This window comes from Solenopsis invicta, chromosome 16 (genome assembly GCF_016802725.1).
Source record: "Solenopsis invicta isolate M01_SB chromosome 16, UNIL_Sinv_3.0, whole genome shotgun sequence".
In the NCBI taxonomy this organism is placed as follows: Eukaryota; Metazoa; Arthropoda; class Insecta; order Hymenoptera; family Formicidae; genus Solenopsis; species Solenopsis invicta.
In genome coordinates this window covers 19167379-19190756 of record NC_052679.1, presented here as the reverse complement: position 1 = coordinate 19190756, position 23378 = coordinate 19167379, and the positions used below count along the sequence as shown (strand labels likewise).

Sequence of the window (23378 nt, the reverse complement as noted above, 5' to 3'; positions counted from 1 at the left end):
ATCATTGTTCAAATGTCAATCGAGAAAGATCTACTTTCGTGAAAGTATTTTCTTTCGTAAACGCTTAGGAGCAATAAGAGAAATGAGTGAAGCTAAAATATTATGTCATACGTGCACGTGACACTTTTATTATTGGAGAATTCACAAATGCACGTGTACTTTATTACAGAGGACATTAAAAGTCAGTCTATTTTTTCAAAAAAAATTAAAATTCTACCTAAGATTTCTATTTAGATTTAAATAAATGCAAAAAGATTTCTTTAAATAACAGCTAGTTAATTAAATTTTTGAAAAGTTTCTCTCATTTTACATTAGTGATAAAATAGCTTATTTTCTCGCAATCTGGAAATGGCGCGGAGGGTGAAAACTTGGTAGCAATTCCGCGATAAACGATTCTCGTCGGACAAAAGCTCGGAAAGTACGCTTTAAATTGCGTTCTCTGAACGCGGGTAGCGTTTCGTCCACGTCGTGGAGAATGGCAATCGACGCTTCTTAAAGCGTCGCGGGAATCGCGGGGTCATAACGTCGTCGTCATCGGCGCGCGCAGAAGCGTAACAATGGCAAAAGTTAATTCGCCGTCGTTGGCACGAAGCAAGGAGCAGCCGAGCGCGCAGGATCCAGACGATCGTTCTACGTGAATCCCGGGAAGAACGATCCTAGGTATCTTCTGTACGAGAAAATGATCGTTTAGATAACGATCGAAAGGTCGGAATTGCGCTCTTGGACGGGAGCGACACGAGGGGGAGGATTCAACCCTCGGCAAAAAAGCCCCGACAACGAGGGAGACAGAGTGGCATGACGTTAACGTAACTTGCTAGATAAGCCTTGAAATGGTCGCCGCGAGATTTCTTTCGCTGGCTTCGCCCAGCAACGAGCGGCGCGCACGCGAAAGGAACTGCGCGAACCTATAAAAACAGATATTACTTTGGGCAGTGAAGAATTGCTCGGTAGCAACCCTTTCCGCGGCAGTTATACTCGGTGATCCATCATTGGCTGGAAATATTTAGCAACAGATTTTTCTCGAAAAATTTAATACAGATTTTTTTCTCAGCGAGAGATTTCGATAAACGACGCTTATTTATTACATATTTTATCGTCACAAGATACTTTCAATTTGATTAAATTGCAAATTAAAAATCTTAAGGATTATCTGAAATTATAATTGGTTTAAAAAAATTTACGGTTTCTTTTAGATAATACGTGTTTAACGCGCGAAGAACAATTTTTATTCTGTTAACAATCTGTAGCTCGTGAAGTATAGATATGTATGCCGACATTGTGCAACAAATCTTCTCAGTTTGAGAGATCACCTCACATATGAGTAACGAAAAGGTACACACACGTGTGTGTAAGATACGTCCGCGAAAATTTATGGACGCAGTTATTCATACCCGCGGTTCACGCTCTATGACTAATTATTGTAAATTTATAACCGCAGACCTGGTTCTCATATAAATCCATTGCAATAAGTGGAATGTATCTAACATAAGAAAGAATAAGATTATAAAAGGATTAAATGCAAGATTGTAACAAAATTATTTAAATCACCAGATTAATTGAGAAGCTTCTACTCTGAGTAAAAAAAAAAAAAATAGTTTTAACAATATAAATTTGACAATTAGTCTTCAAATTTCTCATTGCTAATATGACTTTTTTCTCTGAGTGTAACAAAATAAAATATTTACAACAGAGATAATTAAAGATACGTATAAAATAACAAAAAAAATGATAAAATTTTGATAAATTACTGATGAAATGCACACATTTATATTGTTGTCATATTCCAGGTTATAAAACAGATTGAAAAGGAATTTCCAATATAAGAAAAACTTAACCGTTCGGATCATAATTTCCGTTTTAAGCGAACTTTATTACATCGCGTTAGCAATAACACCGTCTGTTTCTCTCTCTTTCTTCTCGCGCCGGAGAAGAAAGCTTCGTGCCAAGATTTCTTCCGCTTTTCCGCAGGACCAACGTGGAAGGAAGAACGCAGCAAAAAGAGGGATCGGGAGAGCGTGGAGGTGAGAGTAGAGGTGCAACGAGAGGCGGCGTCTATCCTCGAGGGGGTGGCAGACGATACCACGTGCAAGCACTTCGTGCCAATACGCCGCGCGTCAGGATTACGCTTCGCCGCCTTGGAATTGTTTAACTTTAATAAAGCTATATCCCGCCAGCAGTTCCCCTCGTAGCCGTGATGTTGTCCTCCACGCCGCGACTAGACCGGAGGATACCGTCGAGATTGCCTAGATGGCTATGTGCTTCTATCGGCTTAAGCGCCTCCTCAGAGGCGAGCTCATGAGATTACGGCGGCTTCGGGACCGATAAGAAAACGAAAGAGCGGTAGCGCAAACCCATTCGTGAAATCATTTATTCGTGGAATATACTTTATATTTCAACATAACACTCGGATTTTCAAAAAAGCAAGAATAATTTGCATTACTAGAATTTTTTGGCAATTGGTCGATATTAGAGAAATATAATCGATATACATGGTACGTATTACTATATTATACAGTGATGGTGTAGGTTCTCTTGGGTGAGCGATAACATTAAGTGTTTATTCTCATAATTATTAAGTCGCAAGACCGCGGCGCGGTCACAACGAAATATTCATCGCATCGAGTGATAAATCCGCCGTCGAAGCAACAGGTTAACGTCGAAAGTTCCACCTCTGAGTGCATGCAGCTCGTACCTTTGACAGGATAAATGCGACGATAAATGATTGGCTCGTTACGCCGGCCAACTAATAATTCGTCCACGGCTTTCGATAGTCGAGGCGCTTCCTAAAATAATTACTCAGCGAATTATTGAGAATATTCCCTTTGATTGAAGTACCGCGTAATGTCCTCCATGAGGATGCGATACCGTGTAAATCGAACGACAAATCAACTCGATATCGTCATTCCCGTCGTGCGTACGATGCAGGATAGCCATCGGAAATGAGCTACGATACGGGCACGTGGGATTCGAGATAATTTGTCGCTTGATTGCCGATTCGTGATGCCCGCGGGATTCCGCTGATGGCTTAGCCGAAATCGGCTAACGCAGGATACTCCGCAGACTTCGATATGATTAATAGTGATCGCGCGTGTCTCCCTTTCATACGTTTATCGCATATCCACTGCGAGTGCTAATATTAACTCCAAGAGAGAGGTGAAAGAGAGAGAATATCGTGCTTTCGTAATGCAATGAACCGAGAGCAAATTGATAAATGCCATTAAGACTTGGCTCTCTCGCTGTGCGATATTGTTTATACATCAGAGACGAGAAATGATATGCACTAAATTAATTGCTATGTACAGCTTCATTTTTTACTCGGAAAAAACAATTTTAAATTTAGCTAGACAAAGACAAAAAAATAATTTTATGTTGAACCAAAATAATTACGTAAGAAGCTTAAATTTAATGATAGTTGCGAAAGATTTTGATATTCTATAGCAACCAGCTTGAACGGATAATGTAATTATTGTAATGTTTCAACATAATTATTTTCTGCTTATTCTTTCCGTACAGTTTTGCTAAAATTGCTGTAAAAGTTTTTTGACAATTGAGAATTGTAACATTATTTTAAGAATTATTTTACATTTCTACGTGATGTATTAAATAGATGTTTTAGTTAGCTGTATATTTTACAGATTTCAGAACTATTAAATGATCATATTTTTAAGGAAAAACTCAAATGTAAAGTAGTAATTAATTTATTGCGTGTTATTTTTCGCCTCTGATATCATGTAACAACATCACCTCGCCAGAAGCAAAGTCTTAATTACATGAAATAAAAAAACTATAAATGTAGTTGATTACTTTTTATCCTATCTACCTTCGCTTCAAAACATGGACATTCGTCGACCGCCGCTTTCCTATATAGCGCGACAAAGTTTGGCGGACCCCGCGAGCTACGAACTCATAACGATTTAGGTTTGCACGTGTTCACCGGCCAGTTCTCCTGGCAACGATCATGAAAGCTACTAGCCGAGTTCACCGCCGACTCAGATTTTCACGGAGAGTACACAACCCTCGTTCGTAACAACAACGATCCCGCCGGCGATAACAGACGTTATCTCTATCACGTTTTCCGCTCGCAGAACGAGCAAAATTCGAGATCGCCGCGATTGCTCGGTGGAGAGGGTGGTGGACGGCACCCACCGACTGAGGTTCGTTTCTTCGTTCCCAGCCCTATGGCACGCCGGCTCTGGCAATTCGATAGTTTCGCTAGTTCCGTAATCCTAGATTTTCCAAGCCATCTGCCACTCCGCTCGTTGCGCAGCAGAGATCGCGCCATTGAACCCGCCGAGTTAATTCTCGCGATCTTCCCCGCTGCGCTCCAGGACCGAGAAACCAGTTAGCTGACGTGCCCGTGTGACGATTACACGCGCGTGTGCGACAACAGAGGAGCAATTGCCCCGACCAGTAGGGTCTGTTGATTAAAGAAAAGAGGGTAGGCTTCTGGGCAAACGTCGTTAGCATGAAAGAATTCGGCGCGTCGTATTACGGGGTGTGTGTCAACGGCTGTTGGATTATTCGTACGCCTATTTTTAGATCGTAACAATGATCAAATTGTTACACTGTCATTAGTGTTAAAACTAAATGCTAATCAAAAGTGTTTAAATGTACAGAAATAAATGTAGAAACAAATATCTAATCCGGAAGATCAATATTAAATTGAATAAAATTGAGAGTGAGAGAAAGAGAGAGAGAGAGAGAGAGAGAGAGAGAGAGAGAGATAAATACAAAATAGAATTATAATATAGCAAATATACGTATAACAAATATAAATATATTTTTATATATATTTAAATATTTCTGATGAGTTTTGTTAATTATTTTCTAATTATATTCTTTTGTTAATAAAAAAATCACATTAAAAGAAATAAAAATTTTGAATATTCTCTGTCGTACTTGAGTTGGCATATTTCTTTTATGCTTTTTATTACAAATGCAATTTTAAATTCGCTTCCTGCCTTTTGTAAAATTTAGGATTAAGGTGCCCGCATGTGTCGCAGAGCAACCTCGCGAATTCCAAAGGGAGTAAGCAAGGAGCATAAATCACGATCTGAGCGTCTATCAAAAGCATCGCCCAACGAAATCTTCTTAGAGCAATTTGTAGCACAAACGAGCCGCGGGCAAGCGACGGGAGTGGATGTTTATGAAACGCGACGAAGCAAAATTGCCGTAACTGCAGAGCGAAAGACAAGATAAAAGGGAGGCAACGCGGGAACTCGGTCTATCTGTTTCGGGAGGAGGCAATGAGACGAGCCGACATAGGAGAGAGGATTAATGACGAAGACGCAGATGTTCGAAACGCTCTAAGCGCATTTCCTTAATAGCACTAACTGCTATATAAAACCGCGCGCTCGGGTAGAAACCGTGGACGATAAAAAGGTAATTTGACACACTCTCTTGCATCAGAGCCACCCCCTTTTAAAAGGATATTAAATAATACGTCGTTATATTATAAACGCAAAGTTTTTATCAGCTATCGTGTTTGACAAATCATTCGACAAATGAACAACGAAAGAGAGCAATATTAAAAATTTACTATAAAATATCCATAAATATCAAGAATACTCATTTATATCGTAAATATTGCTCCAGAATAGTACAAATTAAATTTAAAAATATTTAATCAAATATTTTTGATTGTGATGATAAATGTTTCAAACGCCGATCACAATGGCATTAAATCTTAATCAATTAATCATGCGCAGTAATTAAACATTTTCCTATTTATCTTACTTTGTCGTTATTAATCACAAATATCAACAAATAACACTGAAGTAACGTGAGCTCAGCGAAACCAATGGAAATATGTGTATAATGATGATTGAATCGACACGCGAAAACATTTAACGGGAGTTGTAGATCCCCAGGTGTAAACGAACATGGGGTGGCGCGCCGATGCGGCAAACGCGATTCTTCATCGGCGCATCCAAATTGGGGGAGCCGAGAAAGAGGTGTGAGGACAATAATTTTGCATGGTCGATTTACGGGCAAACTCAGCTGCCTCCGTACCGCACATCCTCGAAATATATATACATATATATATATATATATATATATATATATATATATATTTCGCGCTCGTGAAAGAGGGATAGAAAGGTGGGTGGAGATACGGCGGTCTCGGCCGCCCACGTCGCTTTCGGAGTTCTTGAACTCGGTTGACAAGGGCCAACAGGATTTAGGATCAGCAAAGGTATAGCGAGAGCCGGAGCTCAGCTCTCTTTGCCACGTGTAATCTGACCTGGCGCATCGAGTCACGCGATGTAATCGCCCGTTTTGCCATTCTCGGAGTTAGGCGCGACCGTCCAGACTATAAAAGATCCGAATGTGGTGCAAGCTCCCATCAGATTAGCGAGCATGCGTCGAAAATAACATAAAATCACGAACGTATGGACAACGCACGCACGTTCGTACGCGCATGTAGAAAGCGTATAGTATTGATTAATTTGCAAAAACAATCTGCGGGGAAAAAATAATGCTATCAAATGTCCCCTCTCCCGCATTTCGTGTGCGTCTAATGACAAATAATGAAATTAATTAATGAATTTTGATTGATCATGTATCATACAAACAAAAGTGTATATAAATAATGCAAACAAAACTTTGTGGACCAGGAGAGCGTGCGGAAAATATAAATTCATCCATCTTCTTCGCGTAATAAATTGACGGAAATAACATTTCCGTGAGTAAGTAAATATCGAAAACTTTTCTCATTCTTTTGATCACATAATTTCACTTTAATTATGCGATATTATATGATTTTGCACGAGACAAACTGCTACGGCATGTAATTTAATGGATGATGGATGGATCAGCGCGACCTCAACGAAAATAAGTTTTATTAATGAAGATGCTCCCTCCGTGACGTAATCGTGTCAACGGCTGCTGTATAAGTTTCACAATTTCCTCAACAAAAGATCGATCATTACTTTCCACTGTAGTGGTACATACATACGATGTTTTACAACATATTATGTAACTAACAGTACTAATTTACAAAATTGTTACGATAAAATGTTATAATGAGAAACTATTTAAATCATATCGTCAAACAAAAATGCCGAAATACAATAAGTTTTTAATGTTAACATTAAATGATTTTCTTAAATCTACTTTAAGAAGTGAAAAAAGCCTTGTGTGTGAAAAACTACATGCCGCCATTGTTCGAATTTATTTTGTATCTCAAATGATTAAATACTTGCTTGTTAAACTAAAAATTTCAACGTAATGCAATTACTTTTTTATACAAGATTTTAGATTTTTTCTTTTTATATAATCGTAAAAGAAATAATAAGCTGTAAAAGTTATAATAAAGCAGAGGAACATTTTGCTTTGTAAGCACGCGGTTAAAAATATATCTACCACTATTACGCCTTCAATTTGCTTCACGTTTAGTCTAATGTGATATGAAACTGAAACGCGAAGCAAGCTTTCGCAATGAAACCTGACGTTTCGCACTGTCTGGCGCCGAACTAGCCTATTTTACAGACGATAAATAGCCAAAGTGAAACGTATAGGGTCGTTTAGAATCTTATATGGCGTAAACGCATCCTGCTGGCGTGCATCCAGTGCACCAACCGTTAACGCGGTTTAACGAGCTCTGAAATACGATCAACCAGCGAGAGTCCGCGACCCTTCATCGATACACATCGACTCAGAAAGATGAAAAAAACAGAATACCCACGTAAAAATGTCTGTACCTTCATAAATAAATGCAGTTACATCCGGCGAGCGGCGAGCGAGTCGACCAAGCCAGAAGTCGAGATATGAATTTCGATCAATCATTTCGATGGAAAAAGGGAAACTCCGATTCGATGCAATCAGATCTGAATTTACGACTATCATTATTTGCGTTTGCTTGCAACGAGATCGTTATTATTACGACAAGCTGATAAAACGCGTGATCTTCAAATAATTAAAAATGATTCCCTCCCCCCAGCGAATAAAAAATATATTCTTTTGCAGAATCTTTTTTTTTTGAATAAATTTTAAATAATCATAAGTATGTCAGTTACACACTATTCAACTTTTCATTAATATAAAAAATAGAAATAAAACTTTATGTAATTAGCCCAAGAGAATTTAAAGCGAATTATAATGCGTTCTTTTTAATGTAAAATAAAATTTTGCGCGTGCATATAAATATGGATTACTCATATCATTATATAATGTTAATAACCGAATAATCGCGAAATAAATAATCGCGATCTCTCTTCCGTTAAAAACGTTAAAACGATTTATATTATCGTGCCTACAGCAGACAGTATATTGTTTCCGCCGAATAAGAATTAGCTGGCAATTAAATTGCGGTTTAATATCTCCCGTGTGCGACGTTATATCCTATTGCCCGAGGTTATGAAGAGAGTATCAACTAAAACAAAAAAAAATCACCGGGAATGGCGCGTATTACCTCAAAGTTTAATTAACTCGATGAATCTGCCCGACGTATAGGCGAACACTACGTTTCTATGTATACACGACGGACGCATATTGCGCCAAAGCCATAGCGCGAGTAATTCTCTCACAACTATTCTCTCTCTCGCTGACCATGCAATTTATTTTCCATACAGTTTTCATGGCCTCTTAACGAGCCCCGTCGCTTGCCCTCTCTCCCTCCCGCCCCGATTTTCCCCCCTTTCTCTCTCTTTCCTTCATTTTTTGTAATCTTGCCTGTGTGTGTGCATATGCGTGTGGATGGCGTGCTGATTTTCGCGTATTGTGCATAGTGACGCGCCGTGGCGAGGAGCAGACGATACGGGCCCGACAAAGGGAAATGCAATTTACTTTGAAAGCGTTGCTCGCGTACTTGCGTCTGCGTAAATTAGATCCGCACGCATAGTTCATTTCTATACGTGGCCTGGTTGTAACCCGGTTGCGCTTTCTCTCCTTCCCCCTTCCCTTCACCTCCGCGACCTCCCTCTTTTCTGTTTGTCGTGTCATATATTACCCGCTCGTTCCAGGATAATTTCGAGTTTAGCTTTAAAATTGTTGAGTTTGTACGTGATATATGAAATTTATAATTACTTCGCATATCGCGCCCGAGCAAGGAAAGTTACGTCCATTATTCTGATGCAATACGATATTACATTCTACAACAAATTTATTAACTGTCCATGTAAAAGTGCCCAACTTGGAATTTAGTATTTTAATAGACGCGTTTCGATAGGCACATTTAATTATAAACAAAGAAAAATCATTAGAAAAACACTATGTTGCAGAATATATTGACGTGTTCAACGCAAACGCTTAATATCGTTTCGACGAGAGTATGTGTAATTCAGTTTACTGAATATTCCTTGCATAGAATTCATGCCTACGGATTGGAATTATGTCATGAATTCAGAGAAACGTCATTTTAAATTTTGCGAGAGAAACGGCGCGACGTACGTGAAACGTCGATCGAGAAACAATGTTGGGAGATATGTCGATAGGACATCACTACTGTCGGGGCTCGCGAAGGTACTCGATAGAATTCGAGCTACTTGGTCGTCGATTTACGGCTTCTTTGATCCTCTCGAAATCCCCGGGGCATTTACGGAGTTAAGAAAAGTACGTTCCGAAGCGCGTGGTAAAGCCATATGTGCGTACACGCAAAAGCGGTTGATATCGTAAAAACTTGAAAACAGAGATAAACCACAAAACACGATTGAACTTGACGGGATCTTGTACCGATCGACAGTACTAGGATCCGCTTTGTTTCTTATAAATTATTATAAATCGCATTATCTTTATCTAGATATTTTTTAAATCTCCATATACAATCTCTGAAGTTCTATAATAATATAATTCTGTATAGGTATAGGTTGCAAAGAGCACACGTCGATATATCGAAATGCATTAATAAGATAAAAAAATGCACGAGAAACTCAAAGAATCAATATTTAAATTTCTATTTAAAAATTTGAGAGAATTTAAATTTCATTTTTACATTGTACCTATATGAAATGTAAATACTGAAGTGAAATTGTTGATAAATTCATTAATCATTATATTACAGATTATGAAGAAATATTTTTTTACTTGTCGGGAACCAACATTAAGCTTCTCGTGCATGTGTTGTGAATAAGAAAAATTGCTCTGTAAAAATGTAGCAACTAACGTACATCGAGCAAATGGCGGGACTGACAAAACAGCGGCAGAAGAATCGAGTGCGATGAAGGAAATTGCAATTTCGCCGACCCCAAACATCACCGACACAGACAAAAGTGCACTACACTTACACGTCGCGTGGAATACGCGCTGGTGGTGTCCCGGCATACTTCCGGCACGTAGAGCCATGCAATTCAAGAATACCAACCTGCGGACAAACAAACGGGTTAATTAAAAGCTCGGCTCTTCACGGGGTGGAGAGGAGAGGAAGTGGTACGGGAGACGGGGCGGAGGGTCTCGTGCAACGTACGGCCGGGACGAGGAGGACCGGGCTGGATTGTCGGGATGGTCTCCTATTTAGGCGCGCGTGTGGCACGCGCACAAATATACGCGATGCAAGCAGAAATATATGCCGCGCGTATGCATATGCATTTTCCGCGCTGACGTCGAATATGAAATTTTTCGCATCCCGACCGTCCCCTCTTCCCGCTAATCGTTTTCTCCGCCCTCGCAAAAATTATGCGTTATTGTTGGCGGACCTCCACGATCGCGCAAACAGAAGCAATCGTCGGCAAGAACGCTCAATGAGGGCCCTTTGTTCCATACGCGGGGGCGCGCACGCGCGTACGGAAATTTAATTAACGATGCAAAAATATGTTCGTATGAGTATGCACCAGCGTATGCACCGGGATGACTCATTGTTGTGTTCGTGGAAAATACTGTTTCTCCGAGATAGAACGTGAATAGAGATGTAACGTAAAAATAGAATTAGCGGACGAATAATGTGCAATAAAGAATGAAGCAAAAGTCACACAAATGGATTTAATTTTATAAGGTTTGCCCAAAGTATCGAAAAATAATTCGTAAAGTTTTTTAAAATAACGAATTCAGTTTAAAATTAATTGGAAACGGCGCTTCGAACGATCGATGCGATCGTTGCACCGCGCCGTATATGCGAGCGCATAAGTAACGTTCTCAAGTGTAGTGGAACTTGGCAAAAATAAAATAAAAGTCTGCGAGTGCGCCCATTGCGAAAATAATCCACCGTCCCGCGTAACCAATTTGTTCGTTCACGGTCGCGCAACTGATCGGCACGATGGTCGTAAAGACGAAGGGGGGAAAAGCCGCTTTTACGCGAGGACCACATTGACGGCAACGACTTTAACGGCATCCAATGTCCGACGAATAACCGGCTGGGCTATCGCGGACTTTCCTTCCTCCTTTGCCGCAGAAGAACATCCGATAGGTCTCACACGTCGTCCCGTACACGCATGCGATAAATCGTCGGCTCGTAAAGCAACGTTTCTCTATTCGGTTAGGGTGAGTCCCGAGGAAATTAAATGCGCTCGAAAGGACTCATCAAAATCGTGTCTCGACGCACGACGAAATTAACTTCCTATAAAGTACAGGCGTATCTCGGGTTAAGGTAGACTGAATGATGGGATCGTTGACCATTTCCTGACAATCTCGATTGGAATCGTACATTTACGAGCGCAAGATATCAAGTGAAGAAATAGATTGTGAAATAAATAGATTTTAGAGTCTTAAAACCGTCAAAAATTGTGTATGAAATTGATAGGATAAGAAGAATATTATCGAAACATTAATATCCAATAGAATGCAACAATTATTATAAACATATTCAGAAACATATCAATACTAAATATTTCGTTTTTATTTTAAACTGTTAATTTTTTAAACATAGTTTATTTATTTATATTTTATGAAAACTACAGAAATATAAATAACTTTACAGATTATTTATTAGTGAAATTTCTAATCTATCCTCATAGCCCTATGAAGAAATTATTAATAAAATTTCAAGGATTGCTCTGCATTGAAAAAAAAATTGTTAACTTCACTAAATTTTTCAACTTGATTAAATTTTTTCAACTAAAGTATTTATGTATTTGACTTAAATACATAAAAACTTGAATTTCAATTTCAATTTCAATTTTGAATCAGTACAAACATCATCACCGTCTTGTCTGAATAAATACGACAGCAGCAGGACTGCAAAACTTTTATTAAAGTTGGATTCTGTTATCAGACATATCTTGCGTATATAAACGGAAATTTGCGATTGTACATATTCACTCACGTTATACAAAGAATTCGAAAATTTCTCGGTTTAAATTTAAAAATTTTTCTTAATAATTATACGTGAATATTAACTAGATTATTAAAAATTATTAAAAGTGGAAGAAACAGTGGCACTGATTAAATTGTGCATAATTTTGAAGAAAGACGGCGTAACAGTTACAGATCTGAATGGTGAGTTCTTATTATTATTTATTATCGAAATTCGAATGTCGAAGCCTTCGAAGTAAATTACCAGTCCTAGTAACAATAACTTTATTTCAAAACGAATACTACATTTAGTTTGATAACGATCCCTTTAATAGACAAAATCAAGATTTTTTTCATTCTCGTAATCCAAATTCATATCAAACCAATAATATTATATTTTCAGTTCATTTTAATCTGTAAACAAAGATTATATATATATATTTTACATTTTATGAAATTTAATTTATGTTTAGTTTCCGTTCTTGAGAATATTTCTAGATTATATAATTTCAAGATTTTATGTAATTTGTTAGTTTCTATTTATAGCAATTTTTTATTTTATATTTTTGTTTAACTCTGTATTTCATAATTAAATTTTAATATTTTCATTTCAATATAATATAAAAGTTATTTGAAATAACTTTCAAATAATCAGAGTGAACGTGTCTCACGGAAAAAAAATCTTTATATAAATAAATCAATTTATCTTAGATAGCGTTTATAAAAAAAGGCATTTGGAATGGAGAAGAAAATCACTATCCGATAGTAATAGAAACGAAGTGAATAGAAATGAAGTGAAAAAGAATGTTAATATAAAACGTACTTGACGATGCGCATTAAGTAAAATATTCTTAAAGTAATCTACATAAAATAATGTTTTATATTTTTTATGTTAATATAATTAGGATAGAATTTACGTGTCTGTCGTAAACAGTCGACAATTACTTGGAGACGATTTTTTCCTGCAACTTGCAATATGAAATTCTCATCTCCCTATTGGGAAATATAAAGGTACAAAAAAAGTTCTTTACGAGCTTTTTTACAAAGTCTCCAACAAGTTTGTATTCGTGCATTGATTTCCTTTTATAATTCTCAATTCTTTACTACTTGTTAGACAAAATAATTCTGTTTAATTTAAATTATTATTATTTTATCAAAATAGCAACTTAACACGCAATAGAAAAAAATAAAGATAGAAAATGAATACGTTTCAAATTAAAATAAAAGTGAATTTTTTGCTTTCTCATTATTAGTGTATGTATTATTGTGACTTAGACAGCTTAGCATTACAATGTGGCTTATGTGTCTCTGGACAGACTATTAGTGACTGTACTCGGGACTTTGAGAAATGTCAGTACCATCTCCAATTGTGTCGTGATTTTGCTTGGCTCGGTTGATATTTACAACGTAAGTTATATTTAAGCAATTATATATTTAATTCAACTACATATATATATTTAACTTAAATATATAAATACTTGAACTGAAGAAATGTTATCAAGTTGAAAAATTTAGTCATTTAACAACTTTTTTTTCTCGTGTCATTAACTATCTCACTATTTCACCAATTTTCTCCGCGGAAACAGGTTAGAGGGAGTTAAAATCAGTTGCGTACGCGAGTTGATTAAATTGCGCTAAGGTTGCTTTCTTGATTCTACGGAAGGCTAGTGGAACTTCAGGATGCCGCCGAAGTTCACAGCGCTATGGAAATACGCATAAGTTGCAGGCCACGAGTACTCCCGGAGGTAGTAACATCGGCACACTCCATACCCGGGTGGAGTAAACTTCTCTGATTTCCCCGCTTGTGAAGTAATTATCATCCGCGCGCGCGCGCTTATCGCGACGGTGTACATCGTTGGCGGGTACTTGAACGTGTAATAATGGAAATTTCAGCGGCCAACGCGTTGCGGAAGACCGGCGCACTCGATCAAACTTCGCGCAACTTTGTTGCACGTCATGATGAGAACCGCGGTCGCTCTCTAGGTTTCCGACGTGATTTTTCTCCATCTTTTTTTTTTACTGAAAATCTTTGCCAATAGAGCGGAAACGCCTGGAATTTTTGCCACGAGTCATTCCGTTTGGCGCACGCTCAAATGGCAGGAAGATCAATGCGCTTGAAAATAACACGAAATTAGATGTTTATTTTTCAAAGAGATATTGGTTACGATTTGGAAAATTTATACGGTCGTAATTTGTAAATATATTTAGCTTTGCTCTAAATTATAATCTTTTTTATAATCCTGCCTTTTTTATGATAAAATCAACTAGTAATAAGTAACAAGTATAAAATTTATTGTTCGCAGTTTTAATAATATGTCACGAGAAACAACATAGAACAAATTATTTTTACTATGTAAATATGCTTGTCGTAATTAATGTTTATACCAAAAAAATTATTTATTACACATATACGTAATCTATTCTTGATACTAAAGTAATATCTTTAATTTAGAAAACTGTATTTCTTACTTGACTCAAAAATTTCCAAGAAAAAAACTTATGAAAAGTGATAATTTTATCAGAAAACATTTTCATCTGCTAGCACAGGATTATGATAATCATTACAATAATAATAATTATTATTACGTTTATACAATGCATTTCGCTGTCATAAATTTTAATTGTATCATCACCGGTATAAATGGAATAAGTTGCAGCGAGACGGGATCGGACGCTAAATTTTGTTGCGCGATCGCGTAGAAATCCATGCGAATGATCCATTCGTCATCGAGCCGGAGTCTCCGTGGATTTAGCCTCGTATGTAGGCCGCGCAGTAACACGCGGATATGCGCGCGAATCGCAGTCGGAGTGGATCCTCCTCGGACGGAGATACGATATTTGGATTCCACCGTAGTGGGAGGTCAGAGCAGAAGAACGGTGGGAAGGAGGTGCGACAGGTGCGTTCAGATACGTGTACGCCAGAGGCTGCGCGGAAATATGTCACGCGCCTAAATCGAGATCACCGCGCGAACTCTAGCCAAACGGTCGAACGATCTTGAACCTCTTTTTGGGAAGCTTGTGGTATTTTATTTGGCCAAACGCGGAATCACAGTATCGGGCCGCACCGAATATAGAAGTCCGAAGCGCGGAAATACGATGGGAATCGCCTCTGCGATCGAGCTTCGCTCCATACGATGTACGCGGTGCGAATCACGGAAATAACGCCAACTGCAAATAAAGCCAAACCGGCCTCTGCACGCACGCATGCCTTCGTTGGATTGAGGATTGATGGATTTTTCTCGGACTGTTTGGTAAAAGTGAAAACGATTGCTGTATGAAATAAATAGCAAAATGCAGTTTTAACAGCAGCTGCACATCGCAATGTTTATTTGGAAATTTAATTTTTAATATTTAGAAAAGGCATAATTTTTTTACATTAAAGAAAAGATATAATTTTTTACCTTGTTTCTTGGACTTCAATGATTTATCACGCTATTTGTCTATGATTTTATAATTTGTATATATCAAATGCGCGCAAAAATTGCAACAAACGCGTGGCAATGTTAAATGCAACGTGTAAACATACGGTGCAGCCGCAGTTACGACGTTAAAAATAAAACGCGTACAGATATTTCCATCACTCGGACCAGAGATTGATTTGACCATTAAAAAATGCTCGACATAGTTGAAGGTAAACGTTTGCGAATTGGGCGACTGTCCCCTGGTCATTCATAAGTTTATGGTGCATGAAACGCGCAGAATTTGCATAGCGTGCGTGCCTTTCCGCATCTTTCATAGCCATAAGTTAGCTGCGACATTTACGACACTTTAAGGTATAAAATTGCAGAGGCCATTAAAAAAAAGGGCGGCTACTGTCGCGAACTGCACGCACGAAGAAGCGATTCGCTGACGACTGATCTCGACCATTGTGACTTTATCTTCTGCATAGAGAATACTTGAATAAATTCAAAGAAGTTGATTATTACAGATATCTTGAAAATTTTGAAAACAATTGTATTTTAATTAACATATTTAATGTCAACTAATGTTAATTTAATAGAAATAATTGCTAAATAGTGACGTTAAATTTTAGATTTAGTCTACTTTATTTCGACAAAGATTATAGTTTACATTATTTAATATTCAAGGAAATAACTTCTTAATTTTTACGTTTAGCTCTGTTCGTTTACTCCAATTTCTATATTTAATAAATTTCGTTATTTTTGTGCTTTAATTCTAACTTTACTTCACTGCACAGTTAACTACTAGTGCAAAGAAAACTCGAGTAATAAATAGTAAGAAACATCGCACATTAATCTTAATCTCACTTCATCACTTCTTTAAAATTATATCTTCCTCGTTCTTCATTCCTATAAATCGTTCTCCGATTACCGATCGTTGTCTGTCACCAAATTGAGTAACGGCTACACTTAAATGGTATCTACCGGATGTTTAGACACTGATCTATAAATCTGATCTGAGCGACCGATTGTGCTCGGGGTGAGTCGCTCACCTCAGAGTCGAGCTACATGTCCATAGCGGAAGACGGCATGTGCGTTGAAAGCCGCAGGAGGAAAAGCGGTAGGAGAAGACCCAGAGGGAAAGAGAAAGAAAGAGAGAGAGGGAAAACGGCGTTCATCGTTTCTAGGGTAATTTTAGATCGGTAAGATAGCGCCTGCGGTTCGTAAGGGAGAAAGAGATGGAAGAACGGCGTGAAGAAGAAGGATAGGACGAGAGGAGAGAGAAAGAGAGAGAAAAGATTTTCGAGGTGGGAGAACAGCATTCGCCGGAAAATGTGAAGCAGAGAAAGAGAGAGAAAGAGAGAAGGAGTTGTGACGGGTCACGAAGCATTTACGAAAGCGGGAATGAGAGGCAAAGAGGGGAAAGGAAAAACGCGAAAGGTGCGAGAAAGAGGGCAAGGGAGTGAGCCACTGCCTTGGAGGAAACTGCGGACAACAGAGAAAGACAGAACGGGAAAGGAAGAGAGAAGCGGAGGGCCGGCGAGGCGAAAGAGAGAAAGATGGAGAGAAGTAGAGAAGGAGGTAGACTTCGGGTGCGAGCAGTCTACTCGAACGCAGTAATGCCGACCAGCTCCAACCGGGTGCCGCCAAATCGAACCCTGGTTCGAATTCCGCACGGCCGTGCCCGCGGAAAAGAACAAAAGAAACAAGAAAAGGAGGAGGAGGAAGAAGAGGACAAGGAGGACGGTGGAGGAGAGGAAGAGAACGGCGATAACGGCAACGGCAACAACGACGACCACGACGACGACGACGACAACGACGACGACGACGACGACGACGACGACGACAACGGCGAGAACGACGGGAAACGCGAATAAAAAGAAATCACGAAGGTGGAAGAGGAAGAAGAAGAAAAAGGTACGTGCTAAAGAAACTTCCTGTCTTCCCCCTGTATGGGTGTAAAGAAAAGCGAGGGTCAAACTTGATTTGACGTGACATAACGAAGCTTAGGGGGAAAAAGGGTGGAGCGAGAGAAGATAGGAGAGAAGCTTTTACATCCGAAAAAGGAAGAAGCCAAGGATGATGACAGCCAGATGTCGCGGTCCCCTCATTGAAAAAGTGTTCAAACGTGCCCTTACTAATCTGACGGTTACTGAAGAAATAACATTTATGGTTATTAGTGTATGTTTGTGATATTTATTTAGTTAAGCCTAATAGTGTAGTGACACATTACATTGCTAACGTCTGGTTGCACCGGCTTCGTTTTATCTTTAGCATAAGCATTTTTTTCTAAAAGTAGGGAGAATAAAAAGAAAGAAGAAAGATTTGATAACCTAAAATTAAATTAACCTAATCGATATCAATAAAACTGACCCTAATATGATTAATGCAACAATCAGCAATTATGAAATATTGAGTAAGAATAATATTGCGATAACTAGCACGTGCGCTCGTTAAAATGGATTCGAAATAATCTGGTTAAAACCAGATAAGCCACACGGTGCTTCCTGTCCCGAAATATTTCGATCAAGGAACGCGCGTTATTCCGCAACGACGTCCATTCATTTATTTTTCCTCGTGGATATTTCTCACGTGTCCGGTACATTCCTCGTGAAAAATCAGCATAGAAAAAGTGTGGGTGTCGAGAAATGTGGAGTTCGAAGAAATTGGAAAAGCGACGGTCGCCGGGCTACACCAAGAATGCCCGCTTGAAGAATGTTTCCCGCTGCATCGTCTTCTGCAGTTTTCACGACGTCGTCGTCGCGGTTTTACGATGTTCTATTAGAATCGAGGGGCGCGTTCTACTCGTCCGGGCTGCTATGGCGCAAGAAGGAGACGGGCGAGGCGAGGCAATAAAGCGGACAGAACCAAGAAGACTTCGGGTTATCCCGGCGTAAAGAGAAAGAAAAATAACCGATCCCCGATCTCTCATTCGGTTCCGGAAACGTGCCCGTAGATACTCGTGGACATAAAGAATTTCTGCGGCAAGAATGAGCGAGAAAGAGAAAATAACGACACGGACGCGAGACAAAATCACGTTACAGACTGAAAAATTGGAAATGTCTGCGCCAGTTATATACACGGTGAAAAGACGGGTAGATATTGTTGCTGGTAATTTCGCGGTTTGTCGATAATTACAATGGTAGAAATGATATTTCTGAATTTAAAATGTTACGAGCATTGTTTTAATTATTAATCCGAAAAAGGAGCTCGGTACAGTGCTACTGTTTGCAAGATATACGAAAGTTAAACTAAAAGAGAGAAAAATGTAAATACCGCGAAGTCAGGATCAGGTTAAAAATTATAACAAAAAATTAATTACTTTATTATTTGAGTTTTTCAAAAATAATTTTTTTCTGACACACATACAGCCGTTTGAGGATTGTCAGAGGCACTTGCTGAAACTTTTTGCCGTTTTCTCTCGCCGCTATATATATCCAGGTGTTTACATTGCCGGCGCAATGGAGGCTTTGGTTGGGAGTGCGGACGCGGCATTTCTTTTGTTCTGTTTGGGATTACCGTCTGCCTATCGCGAACACAGTTTATTCGGGAATTTGTCACTAGAAAGTAATTTCCCCCACGCGGTAATCCTTTAAATAACGTAAAATAACGCTTGACAAAAAATATACATACCAATCTCATAAATTTGCTACGGTTTTAATTTATGAAAATCGAATATTTTTTCTTGTGGATAAATTATTTCACAAAATTGGCTCGATGTTTGTTTGCTCTCGTTCGACTTTTTTTTCGAAGAGACAAAGTACCAGTGTGCATAAAATCTAAATGCACGGGAGAGAACACGGGTAGTATTATTGCGAAACGTGCGAGCGCAGGCATGGAATAAAGATACCGTGAGGAAAAGGGTCCGAGCCGTCCGCGTCAAATTGCGCGTGCATTTATCAACTGGCGTGCGTGGAGGTGGACATTGAGACATCCGCTCATGAGAATCGGAACAGTAATAGCGTCTCCCGTAAAAAATACCTCTTCTCCGTTAGCCGCCTCGCTGCCTTTTATTGCCGACCCTTTTATCGCGCTGTACGTCGCAGCAACTGCGTTGAGTACAATTAGAAACTTTTTGTCCCCTCGTCGCAAAATCGAGTTTCGCCATAATGTGGCCGACCATCGTTTCGCGTACTCCACTTAATCCTTTCATTTTTCTTCCCGGCAATCTTTGATTGCGGAGCGAAGAATTCGCATCTCACGTAGAAACACAAGACGGACATTGCAATATTAACAAATTTTTGAAACGATTTTTCAACTTAAAAAATTGCCCAATCTACTTTGTACTTGTAGAAATCGCGTGTACGGTTTTTTAATTTTAATATTTTTATAATAGCATTTTAATATTAAATTTAATAAAATTAAGAAATTAAATTTAAAATTGCGTAAAAAAACAGAAAGAAAATGTTTTCAAACATAAAAATAATTCTGAATCACCCTGAACATATAGATATCGTTGAAGAAGTTTTTGACCGATTTAAAGATCCGAAAAGAAAGTTTTTTCTGCGTACGAGAGGCCGTTGCTGTCATGAGTCAGACAACCGATGTAGACATTTAAGTAGTCACGCTCAAGATTGTTCCGACATAAACGACACGCTACGAAGCAACGTTTCATGTCACGTACGACGGAGATACAATGTTGTAACGATAAAATCGCCTTATGATCGTCGTACGAGCGTCACGGAAGATTCGTAGGACACACACAGACATTCGTAAATCCGCACTTCGTAAACCGCACTACTGAAGCTGCTGTGCGCGACCGCAAACAGTAAACGCGACAGTAAATACTGGAATACGACAAGGAAATTTATTTTGCGACACGTAAGAGCAGCGTGTGCTGCATAAAAACCCGAGCTTCCTCAGAAACTTCGTCGAACGATCGTGAATAGAAGAACTCTTTCGAGAGGTACACTAAAGCTGAAAAGTTTTTAAATCGCTTTGATAAAAATCTCCGTTTCACAACTTCGCAGCGATATAATATATAATATAACAATACGTCGAGTTTTAGCTTTCATAACATTTTAAATCAATTTGAAGCAGACTTTTTTACATTGACGTTTCAAGACAGCTTCGCGATTCCTGAATTAAAAACGACCGAGAATAAATGGCTCAAATTGAAGCCATTGTCAGTGAAATTCATCTTTTTCTTCTTCGAAATTTCAACTCCGTCGCTCAATTGCTAAGATGCTTAACGCTGAATGTCAAGTCTACTCTTTTCTTGCCTTGCAAAGATATATCCGAAAACTTTCTAAAGTATAGGTATCTCTGTTCCCCCAACAAGCCGACCGATTGGCTGACTACGAGGTGTTTATATGCTGCAGGCTACGTTCACATGGGATGCCCCCGAGTTATTTTTGTCGCAAAGAGCAGCCGTGCCTATGAAATTCCAAATTGTGAGAGCACCACGTGGGGGCCCCGAGCCTCTCTCTCCTCTCTCTCTCTCTTTCTCTCCCCAACGATCAAGTTTTCATCGCCGCGATCTCATGCCGATCCGGAGCGATCGTTCGTCCTGAACACGAAAATGCCGCGTAAAAGCTTTTTTCCTTCGCGCCAACCAATCTGTCGGCCGTCGACCGTAATAACGAGCGGCTGACGATGAATTAATCGTTCATGGTAGGGTTACGAGCCGGTACGATGATTCATTTCTAACTCGGCGATCGTTCGTTTTTCTTGGAGTCTTTCCCCGCTCCATCAGGCCGTTGACAGGTCGGACATCCTCAAAAAATCAGTCGGGGCAAGCCGCATAGAGCAGTGGAGGCCGTCTGCTGCCGCCCGTTTCGCGAGCGGCTTATTTTTGCGCACTTTCGCCTACGTCGCGACCGCGAGAAGTCATTAAAAATGAATTAAGCTCGATAGAATTTGTTCGGCGAGGTTACAAATAAATTTCGAGCGAAAGAAAAATGTGAGTTATTTTTTGGTGAGAAATTGGTATCGTGTTACGTTACACATTTGCCGCTGCATATCGATATTTGTTACTGTCGTGGTTAGAAGACAAATGATTAAAACTGTATGAATTTCAAGTATTTGTAAGGAAGATGGATCACGAAGATACTTTACACTTTGGAAATGAAAAAGAAATATAAATGAACAAGAAAACAAATTTGACAGGTATTGTATTTGGGACAAAGAATTCGACGTTGGAAGTGACGAGTGACAAATAATGATGTTAGAAGAAAAAAAAACGTCTCAAAGTTTTTTAGAAAATCTGACAAATATATGTCGCGACGAATCTAGAATGACGTCAAATTCAGGATTTCCGTAAATTCGTAAAAGGACTTCGGCGTACTTCCTCGAGAGAAACACGTCGCGGTCGCCACGTCGAAATGATTCATGAGCCGCCGCGAAGACATACGATCCAAGGGGATCTACGGCTGTGTCCTCGCGCCGGCAGAGGTAACCCGCTTTCAAGGGCAAAACGATAGCATCGCAACCCAAGTTTAAATTGGAGGGTCGGCCGCTTAAGATTCAGTTCTATAAACTTGAAAGTTCAGTCCCACTTCCAAGATGGAAGGCGAATCGGGGGAAGCCAAACGCGGGAAAGAGAGGATGGTCGGAGGGGAAGGAGGGAAGGAAACAGCGAACTTCTAAAGACGAGGCTTACGAAAGCTTGACGCTGCAATTAGGCAAGCATTTTCGATTGAATTCAATTAGCCATCCGTGGCCTCGTCGCGAATCCGGATTGCTTCGACTCCGGAGTGACTTCTCCGCGCGGCGAGGCTCGGCTTGTATTGTATTCCCGGCATTTCCTAAAGTATACCGGAATTGCAAATGGAGACCATCTCGTTAGCATTCCTCGTGAGGCATCTAAGTACATCTCCCCTTCATTTTATTACTATTATTAGACATTCCTGCCAGAAGAGGGTAACCTGACCATGTCCCATGTGACTTCTTTTATTGCGCGCGCTTAATGTTCGTTTAACATCCTGCGGTGAGAAGTAAGACATTTGCATAATTTATGTACTACTTCATGTATTACGCATGACTTGTCGCGGAATTTAATTCCGTTATAAGAACCAGCTTGTAAAAATATTTTCTTGGAAAAATTTCAGCCCTAAATAATACAAGAAGTATAAATAAAGTACAATTTTCATAGTTTTCTTTTCACGGTTTAGACATTATTATAACAAAACATTTTTAAAAATAATTGCTAATAAGTAATTCAAATATTTGGTTTCTTTTTTTATTTGCTCTATCATCTTTTTTTCACTTATAGCGTTTAATAAGTTAATAAAATTTTTAAGTATTATTGCGTTTCTTCTATGTCAAATTTAGAGTTAGAATGTCATTGATAATAAACATGAGCCCTCGTCTAGAGGATGATACGTTCGGCATTTTTAGCCAGAGGCGAAATATCGATGAAACATGTCGCATTATGAATAAATGAAGCGCACACGAGGCATCTCGCTTAATTGGACACGACTCGTTCTGAATGAAAAGCCCGAGAATGGTGCGCGGCACCCACGTCGAGACCATCCTCTTCGTTACATCCGACATGTTTTCCATCGATGACGGATATATCGGGGTCTCGGATGTTCGCCTCGAGCAAAATTTTGCAGTGAAAAGAAAAAAATGCGACGGAATTTGACGAGCGATAATTAAAACTGGCGAATCGAACGCCGGGGAGCCGAACCGGTTAACGATCGCGCTCGTGGAAAATTAAATCTTTGTGTCGCATCTGCGCGAGCAGCTTGCATCCGGTGCATACTACCCGCGACCGCGTGTAAATCATTCGCAATGTGCATTCGGAACCGCAGTGTACACGCATTTCCGCGCGGCACTTACGCATTGCGAGACGCGCCGCAACGAGAAGCTGCG

General features: G+C 39.3%; 2 protein-coding genes across 3 annotated transcripts in view; one reads left to right on the top strand and one right to left on the bottom strand.

Annotated features, from left to right (window-relative positions):
• LOC105196903 (tyrosine-protein kinase transmembrane receptor Ror) overlaps positions 1 to 23378 on the bottom strand; it is a 254193-nt gene that overhangs the window by 154679 nt on the left and 76136 nt on the right. The window lies entirely within an intron of this gene.
• The window catches only part of LOC105196904, a 35417-nt gene continuing 28741 nt past the window's right edge, over positions 16703 to 23378 (top strand). The window contains exon 1 of the mRNA XM_011163056.3: positions 16703 to 17480. The gene's annotated coding sequence lies outside the window, so the exon portion shown is untranslated. The remainder of the gene's footprint in view (positions 17481 to 23378) is intronic.